The following is a 10,509-nucleotide window of genomic DNA, read 5'->3' as shown; positions in this document are numbered from 1 at the left end:
AAGCGACACTGCCGTAAGTTTATCAAAGTTTCTTTGACTTATTATCTTTTGAATGAAACCTAGGGTTTTGAAATCGGACGCAAATTGGCGGAGATATGGGCCTAAAAAATTGACATGTTTTTGAGGGGGTGACCCCAAACTTTTGAACGGGAGTGTATGTCAGCAGGATACTCCGAACCTGACCAAATATCATCGGCCGTAAGACGCTGGATTTCCGAACACCGATTGGCTACGAACGTTTTCCATCGTGAGGAACTAGCGGCTTATCTTGAAGAGCGTGATCTCCGAATCCGTTCAGAAGAAATTCGTGGCTTTCAGGTCTCGGCTTTCTCAAACAAGTGGCTTAACAGCAGGGCACCACACAGCTTAATAAATGTCCCAAATGGAGGATAACGTGCCTCTGGAGCCTGCCTTCTAATAGCACACAGCTCGAGGCTTTCCCCTCCCTTTCCTTTCGGGGCGATCATGGATTCGGCGGTGAGTAAGTTGACGTGGATATCGCCGGTGGACGACACTGCTCGGATGAAGATGCCAGGGGACTGTTATGGTCTTCTTGTTTTCTTACCCAGCATTAAAATTATGCTGCTGTGTTGAAAGATAGGTTGTCAGCTTGAGCCCTACGCTTGAGCCACTGTTATGCTGGCTACGAAAACATTGCATTGGAGGGATAGGGATGCCAATTCCTTGGAAGATGCAGGCTCCGTAAGCTCTTTCCGACGCATCGGAAAAACCGTGCTGCTCCCGACCTATGACTCCGACGGTCACGGCGACCCATCGAGATTTTTTTTAGATCGGATAGATGTCTCGAGGTTCCAACCATTGTCGTTGGCGAGGCTCACAGAGTACGTCCTCCAATCACAGCCGTTTTTCCAGAGATCTCGCAGAAACAGCTTGGCTTGGACCAGCACTGGGCTAGGAGGGCCGAGTGAGTCTAACAATCGTGCGATATTCGAGAGCACCGTCTGCTTGGTGTTCGGAAGTTCGATTTTGTAGTGGCGGAGCTTCAGCAGTCTTTGCTGATATTGTTCCGCCCGCTCGTGTAGCCGATCAGCTCCTCGAGCTGTTCGGAGACCACCAGCATCTTCGGAAACCTATACCTGTTGCGGTTCGCTGAACCGATCCTCGTTGCCACTTCCTCCGGTAATTGAGGGAATTCTACCCTCGCCGCTACCGACAGGTGATCTAACTCTCGCGAACGGGTTGATCGTCTCGCCCTCGGTGTTCCTCGTTTCCGCTTTCTTTGATTATAAATGAATCCATCGCTGCAAAATGGGTCCCCCTTAGAGTTGCTGTCCCTCTCTGTCACTGAAGAAGTCTCCCGAGGAGCCCGGTGGTTATCTATGCAGGCAGGGAAGCCACCTACGGGTTGGCACAGGCCCTTATGGGACCTCATCTCAGAGCCAGGATCAGCGTTAATCAGGATTCTTCAGTTGAACCTACCTTAGTTAGTTTTCTGAGCTGGGTACAGATCGGAAAACGTACTCTAAGGCCTTGCCAAGGTTTTATGGGATGGAAGGCAGCTCCGACATTAGCCCATCCATCGTTTCAGGTCAGTATCACCCGGCCCTACTAAGAGGATAGAATGCCGTCGCCACCAGCGACCTCTACTCCGTGATCGTCTAAGAGTGTGCCATCTCTTTGATCAGTTCCATCGTGCGCACCAGTATGTCGTAATCAGGAACTTACTGGCATTGCCGCTAATGTGCCCGAAGCACCCCTGACTAGGCTAGGGCACTTTGGATGCGGTGCCGAATCGCTTGTACAGAGTTGATGCGTCCGGATGTGTGGTATTTCTGAAGAGGTCCAGCAGAGCCCACTACTGAACCCCCGCCACGCCTAGGCAAACTCTGCTTGAACAATTCGTGTGCAGTGCACATAATGCTCGGTCACCTTGTGCAGTGCCAGAGGTGGTGAGTCCTCACTGGTGTTTGAACATGCTTCGCCTAAGAAAAGCCGTCTTAAGCTCCCACCGTCTCGAACAGGCTTTGACGAGATGCGAAGCGCAGAGCCAGTTGATCCAAAGATCGGTTTTCTTCGTCGCATTGAACCGCTGTGTAGGATTCATCTTTCGAAAAACTTCGCATTGGTAGAGAGATTGGGCTCCCTGTTTTCAAAAGGGGTAGGATTTTTGTGCTTTGATGGCTGACCAGTAAGACCATGCTGTCTTGGTTCGATTCCAAGTTGGTCCAAAATCTTTTCCTAAAGGAGAACCCATAAAATAGTCTGTATTTTTTATCAATTGTTAACCCGGGAGCGGTCGCGTCGTGTACTGAGTACACACACCATGAAAAATGCAGGCCTGTGGTATACAACGTAAGCGTGGTATCGCTGCAGGTAGTCGAAGACGCGACTGCTCGAAGGCTAACGATTTCCTGACCCTTGTAGCATAGTTTTTCATGATTAATACATGGATCGATACACTCTCCAATCAACTCTGCCTCACTTCCACTCCACATGGATTAATCCACGCAACATCTCCGAAACATCCCCGAAGAAACCTCTAAAGGCAAAAAAACAACCTGAATAATCCAACTAGTGATGATAATGCGTTCGTTAAATACGTACTCATAATCTTTCAGTCGAGGCAACCTAAAGTGTTCCCAAATCCAAACAATACTTGATATATAAAATCAACAGTAATATCCATTTCACGGAGCTCCTGAAGCCGCTAAAATACAATAAAAATCTCAATTGAATCGGTGCCCACCATCGTTTTCTATGACTATCCTGCATGTCTGAACAAAATTAAAAAAAAAAAAAACGTAGGGCTTATTTTTGAGTTACGCCCTAGGGCGTAAAGCCCTGTATTCAAAGAAAAATCGGAATATTTATGTCTCAAATTGACGGACCAGGTGGAGCGTGATCTGGAGTTGGAGAGCATTAGGCGTGACCGAAGATGGAGAGCGGCAGCCACGAACCGAATTTCATTGCGTTATATTGTTGATTATGTTTTATCCTAATTGTGATGTTGTGCAATTAAAGGAGAAAAAGAAACGAAAAGAAAAGTTGACACAACCTCCAGACAATTCGGTCCGTTTTTTACTTTGCTGGCCTCATTGGCTCCAGACTTCAGGGCGAATAACTGTGATTAGCGCCACTTTACTTCGGAAAGCAGCTAATCTCTGAACGGGCGCGCAAAAATCACTGACCAGCGCAAATCATCCGCGCCGTTTGCGGTAAGTACATAAACTTGTTGCAGATTACACGATGCATACATGCGTTATCGGTGAGCACCACATGAGCTTTCAGGTTTTGCTGGCTCAGTAAGTGTACCCTGGTTGCTGCCGCCGTTAAGTCCGAAACAGCTTCCAGATTCCAAATTAAGTATTTTCCGCGCGCTTATCAGCTCGCGCAGCAGCCCAGCAGCCAGCCAGCGTGGTCCTCTTGGCGATGGGCAAATGTGACACGATGTACCGGCGGCGGCTTATTTTGCGCAAAGCTTGGTGAAGGTTAAGTTCAGGCTGGGTGATGGCCCTCGAGATTTCTGCGGATGGATACCGTCCATGTGTAGGAAATGCGTAAGCCGTATAAAAATGTTGCTAACAAAGTCTGGAATGAGAATTTCTGCTTTCCGTGGGGGCTCGCATATGAATAAGCTACTGGCAACGTTGGTGACGAAGAGCCGGGCTTGATCACTTTGGGTTATCAGTGTAAAATTCTTTTCATTCGCCGTAAAACTTGCATATAACGTAAACTGGAGTTAATTTATCCCAATAAATTGAGAAATGTGACATGGTAAAGACTAAGTAACTCGTAATACAGATATTAGACGACCACAGCGACGAAAAGGGACTTGTGATTGGAAGCTCGGTACGTGGAACTGCAGATCTCTCAAGTTCATCGTGAGCACCCACATACTCGCCGATATACTGAAGGACCGCTGGTTCGGAATCGTAGCGCTGCAGGAGGTGTGTTAGACAGGATCTATGGCGCGAACTGTTAGAGGCAATTATACCATCTACCAGAGTTGCGGCAACACACGTGAGCTGGGAACAGCTTTTATAGTGATGGGTGACATGCAGAGGCGCTTGATCGGTTGGTGACTGATCGACGAAAGAATGTGCAGGTTGAGGATCAAAGGGCACAGCCCTCACTCCGGAAGCACTAATGATGACAAAGACGCATTTTAAGGGCAGTTCGAACCAAACCAGAGCGGCTGAAGTAACCGGATGTCGCCACCGCATACGCGCAGAATCTCGAGGCAGCATTGCCAGACGAGGGTGTGCTCGATGTGGCCCCTCAAGACGACTGCTGGAGTACAGTCAAAGCAGCCATCAACAACGCAGCCGAGAGCACTATCGGGTATGTACACTCCCGTTCAAAAGTTTGGGGTCACCCCCTCAAAAACATGTAATTTTTTTAAGCCCATATCTCCGTCAATATGCGTCCGATTTCAAAACCCTAGGTTTCATTCAAAAGATAATAAGTCAAAGAAACTTTGAACATGATTTAAAAGAAACTTTTTCAAAAAAATTTTGTATGTTAACTTAACCCAAAGTTGCCAAATTTGCTTAAAAATGAATATAAAATTACGGCAGTGTCGCTGGAAGTTGGGTCGACCAAATTTTAAGATGAGAGCGGTAATATGACCCATTTTCTATTAGCTTTCAACTGATTTTTACAGAACTTAGCTAAAAAAATCGAGAAAAAAAGTTATTAAGTAAATTAATCCTTGATGTCATCGACCAAAAGTTTGGGGTCACTATCGTAAAACATGGAAAAGTGATTTGATGATATCTTTGTCATCTTTCATTCAATTTTTAATTCTTCTTGGCTTATTCGAAACAAAATGAATGATACTTACTGCATAGACATTGAACCACACATATTTGTTGAAATTTACATACTAAAACTTAACGTAAAGTTGCCTCATTTTTTGAAGCGTGGTAAAATGTGCTAACTTTACATAACATTTTTATATACAAAAATCGTTAAATACGTTAAGTTGAAGACATCAAACGTAAATTTAGTTAATTATCTTTGAAATGAGCCAAAAATAATTAAAATTGAACTATAAATGACGAAGATATCACCAAATCACTTTTCCATGTTTTACGAAAGTGACCCCAAACTTTTGACCGATACATCATATTGAGGGGTGACCCCAAACTTTTGTAGCTTTTTTAGCTAAGTTCTGTAAAAAGCAGTTGAAAGCTAATAGAAAATGGGTCATATTACCGCTCTCATCTTAAAATTTGGTCGACCCAACTTCCAGCGACACTGCCGTAAGTTTATATTCATTTTTAAGCAAATTTGGCAACTTTGGGTTAAGTTTACATACAAATTTTTTTGAAAAAGTTTCTTTTAAATCATGTTCAAAGTTTCTTTGACTTATTATCTTTTGAATGAAACCTAGGGTTTTGAAATCGGACGCAAATTGGCGGAGATATGGGCCTAAAAAAATGACATGTTTTTGAGGGGGTGACCCCAAACTTTTGAACGGGAGTGTACATCAAGACGAGCCCGGAAAAGTTGGTCACCTGTCTGCACCAGTTAGTAGTCAAGATCTGGGAAACCGAACAGCTGAATACCAGGTCTCAACGCACCACCTGTTCATCGACTTCAAGGCGGCATACGACAGTATCGACCACACAGAGCTATGGAAAATCATGGACGAGAACAGCTTTCCCGGGAAGCTTACCAGGCTGATGAGCAACGATGGACGGTGTGCAGAACAGCGTAAGGATTTCGGGTGAACTATCCAGTTCATTCGAATCTCGACTGGGACTACGACAAGGTGATGGGCTTTCCTGCCTACTAGTCAACATCGCCATTAAAGGTGTTATCCGACGAGCCGGGCTCAACAGTCGGGATACGATCTTCACGAAATTCGGCCAATTTGTCTGTTTTTCGGATGATATGGATATTATTGCTAGAATATTTGGAACGGTAGCAGAACTGTACACCCGCCTGAAAGATGGATGGATGAAGAGAACTCGAAAATGTCAGTTAGGCCCAAATGAAAATTCAGTGTCGATTTTTTCATAAGGGCCTAACTGACTTGATCGATTTCTCTTCGTCGACTCTCTCTTTCGTTAATAACTTGATCAAAACAATCAAAATCATTATTCTTTTTGTTTCTATAGCAACATGTAGTCGTCTTCTTCGCATTTCAACCAAAAAATCTTTGGAAAACTCAATTCTGCTATAACACAAAGAGAGGATGGATGAAGAGAACTCGAAAATGCCAGTTAGGCCCAAATGGAAAATCAGTATCGATATATTAAGCTAGAAATAATCCGACACTGATTCTTCAATAGGGCCTAACTGACATTTTCGATCCTCTCTTTGTGTTATTACGGAAAGTGTATTAAGTTTTCCAAAGATTTTTTGGTTGAAATGCGAAGACGACGACTACATCTTGCTTTAGAGACAAAAAGAATAATGATTTTGTTTGTTTTGATCAAGTTATCAGCGAAAGAGAGAGTCGACGAAGAGAAATCGATCAAGTCAGTTGGGCCCTTAAGAAAAATCATTGTCGAATCGAATTATTTTGGTATGCTTTTCGACCTACACTGCCTCCTTATCACTGCTCACTTTTCACTGCTCACTTCTTACTCCTAACTCCTTAAGGTCTCATTAGACAGGACAAATATTTGGCCAAACAAGCCCAACAAATGACCAACACAACGTGAATCATAGCAATCTAAAATAAATGTCGGACTTGAAAGGCAAATATTTGGTACAATGACAAACAGTGTAATGGTATCTATACTTGTCTTTACTGCTGAATACTCAATAATTACTGCTCACTACTACTCAGTCTTAACTTCTCATTGCTTGCTCCTCTATGTTTCACACTTCTCATTTCACTGCTTCAGTCTGCGCATTTCTAGTTTCACTATTCGTTGCTCACCCCTTCATTAATCATCTCACTACTGACCAAACAACTACCACAGACAAACAGACGTAACACTTGCGAAATTTTCGTCGATCACGCTTTTAACGATCATTTTAAATTTTCATAGTTGTGGCTTTCACAACCAGAGGCGTGCGCATCGTTTTTCTATGCGTTTGACGTTTCACACTAGTACCTTCTGTTGACGAAATCGCACAACACAGTGATTCGTGCAACTTTTCCACCAGGTGATGATAGTGTGAACTAGGCGATGGATTTCCATGAAAATTGTTCAAGGTGTTACGTCTGTTTGTCTGTGCAACTACTATATTTCTCCGCGATAATCACTTCTCACTCCCTATTGCCCCACTCTCTTTCCTCTTCGTGAATTAATTCTCATGGCGTACTCCAACTTCTCCTTAATCATTGCTCTCTTCTTTTTCTACACTGCACACTCCTCACTCTTCATTGCTGACGTTTTAATTCTGTTTGCTTACTTTTCAATTTTGATTGCGTATAAATTGAGAAAAATTGCATATTTTTGAGAAAAAATATGCACAAAAATTGAACATGGGACAGCTTATGCTGAAAACTGTGTCTAAAAGTATACGTAAGAACAGAGCTTTTAGCGACAAAAATCAAATTCGGTAAAAAGAAATTTGAGACAACGATGCTGCACCTGCGATGGAGGTAAAAGTTCACCAAACAGGTAACCCCAATCCAACGTGTCAGGCGACCCCTGCTGATGGATGAATTGAATGGGTTTGAAATATGCTCGATCTACGTAGCCCGTAGCGTGGGGCTTTTGGGTTGCGTTGCGGCGAAAGATCTACCAAACCGAACCCTTGTCCTAACTGCTTCCAACTTGTGGATCAGCAAAATTTAGTAATCAAGGGAAAAAAACTTTGGTCCTTATTACATTTCACACCTTGTTGAAAGTGATACGTCTCGGTTTTAGGTGTGGCCGAGATGGATTTTGAAACAAGGAAAAATGGGTTAATATACCTAACCTTTTATTCGGTGTTCACTGGTTTGAAACAGAAAGGACTAGAGTTCCGATGCATGGCCAATAGTATGGGACACGCTTGTATGAAAAAAATAAATCCTCGCTCCAGTCGACTTTTTGGATACCATTTAGGTCCCATATGAACTGTGCAAAATTTCAACGCGAACGATGAAACTATAATTTTCAATCCGAATAATGCTTCTTGTAGTAGTAAATGCTATGCAAACTTTGAACCACTTGCGTTAAATTATAGTTTCACCGATCGCGCTATGATTTTGCACAGTTCATATGGGACCTAAATGGCATCCAAAAAGTCGACTGGAGCGAGAATTTGAAATTTGCCCCATACTAATGGCCAATTTCGGTATTATTTTTTAACGTTATCGTTAAGGACTCCGATTTTGGCTGAAAAAAGGAGCGTGTTAAAAACGAAACCTATCAATCAAAATCCTTCCTTACGATTAAGTTGAAAATGACTACTGTAACAAAACCGAATACTTCTCAATGCTGATAAAGTATTACGACATGCACTATACAAAGGACACAATAGATCAAATATTGGTCGCAGTGCTTATATCCCGAACAGAGAAAAAAAAACGATGCTGCAAACGGTAGAGCAGCCGTGGTACGATTTTTGTTACATTCAGAAATGTATCATTAATAAAAATACAAATAATTAGTACTAGAGTAGGAGCTAGTTTAAATTTCTTTTAAAGAATTGCCCATCCACACGCCGTCGGAAAATCGTCGACTCCCCTCGTTGTACTAAACCCCACTCGCGACACGAATGATGCTCGAAAAAGGGGAGCAAAAAAGAGGAGACGGGTGATCGGGGCTTCCGACTCGACCGGGATAGTGGGAGATAGGTCTCTTGGTGATTGATACTTGGCGAAGATAGACGTGCCGGTGATAAATTTCTAACCCGAGAAGTGCTTTGAGCGAAGTTGGCCGCGTGTGCGCGAAAGGCAGATACCCCGAGTCCGACTAGCCGTGGAAGGACAGAGTCCCACCAATTCCCACCCAAGAAAGTGTTTCCGTGGGCCTGGTGTGGATCCAGTGGCGTAACTATCGCGAAACTAGCTGTGAGGGAGTGATTTCGGTTCGACCGCGTGGGCAGCACATGGTCCTGGCCCGTTGTAAATCCGCGAGTGATTTGGGGGTCCAAAACAAGGAGTGTCTAAAACACGATCCCAAAAGTGTACGCGGAAAGGGCATTGTGAATCCCGTAGCCCGTAAGGGAACCGAGATTGTGCAATCGGTGAAAGTGGTGTGAGTCTGGCGTCCTGAATCCGGCGGCCTGGGCCGTCGTACCCTTAGTCTCTGTAGGCTAGGCAACCCCTGGGATGAGATGCAGGTAAGAGTGCATGTTTTCTTAAGCCCTGGCAAAACCCAATTCTAATATTTTCAACCGATCCAGCCAATTTGTCTGTTTTGCTTACGACATGGATATCATCGGCAGAACGTTCGGAAAGTTCTGTGACATAGCTTATATCCGCCTAAAAAGCCAAGCAGCAAAGATCGAACTTTCTAACGGCTGACAACAACGTGGAACTTAAAATACGAACACGAATCATCAGTGAAAATCGTGTCTAACATGTACAGGACGGTAATGTTGGTGGAGGTTGGTGGTACTTGTTGATGACTTGTTGGTGGTACTCTACGGTCTAGAAAACTTGGACCCTGCTCGAGGAGGACTTGCAAGCACATCTTCTTCTTCTAGGCCTAAAGTCCGAACTGGGATAAAGCCTGCCTCTAAGCTAAGTGTGCTATGAGCACTTCAACACTTAATAACTGAGAGCTTCCTCTGACAATGCCCATTTTGCAAGTGCATATCGTGTGCTAGGCATGAAAATACTCTATGCCCAAGGAAGTCCAGGAAACTTTCTTTACGAACATTTCTTGGACCGATCGGGAATTGAACCCATCACCCTCTGCTCGGTTATGCTGAATACCCACGCTTTTACAGCTATGGCTGTAGTACGAATGTCATGAAATCCGGTCAATTTGTTTGCGTTGCATTTGACACGGACATCATTGCCATTATTTTATAACATAGTAAGTTATAATCTGCGTTCATAAGAAAAAATCATATGAAATTAACCCTTATGTGGCCGGCAGGGTACCCGGGTACCCAGCGCCCATTTAAAAAGCATGGAGTAGAAAAAAGAAAAAAATTTATCGGACACATAACGATTAAGACCGCCTCTCTATTGAGAAAAGAAAAGTATGATTTGTTACTTTCTAGCTATGGATGACCGGTGTTATTTCTACACATGCATATAATGCAAAGCGAGCGGGTGCCTCTTAGTTACCAAATTGCTACCAAGCTACCGATAAAGATCCCCACCAAAAGGGTGGCACTCTCGTGTCATTCCCCACCGCGCCAAGTAATAGATAGCCGACATGGTCAACGGTCTACACCTAGAGCACCCCAGCAGCAGCGTGGTAGTTGGGGTATAACCAAACCACCGCGATATCGTTCACTCTTGCACTGCTGACTGTCGTGGTCCGCGAACGCCGCCGCCCCATGGATCAGTGGCAGAGAGCAATAAAAAATAATAAATCCGTGTGAATTGGGCTACGGCTACAAGAAATGGAAGCCATTGTTTCCGAGTCGACGACGTAGGTACATATCTCTGTAGCCAGAGCAGCACATGTAGAGTAG

The sequence above is a fragment of the Aedes albopictus genome, chromosome 3 (genome assembly GCF_035046485.1).
Source record: "Aedes albopictus strain Foshan chromosome 3, AalbF5, whole genome shotgun sequence".
NCBI lineage: Eukaryota > Metazoa > Arthropoda > Insecta > Diptera > Culicidae > Aedes > Aedes albopictus.
The sequence above is the reverse complement of the archived record's forward strand: the minus strand, read 5'-3'. Positions refer to the sequence as shown.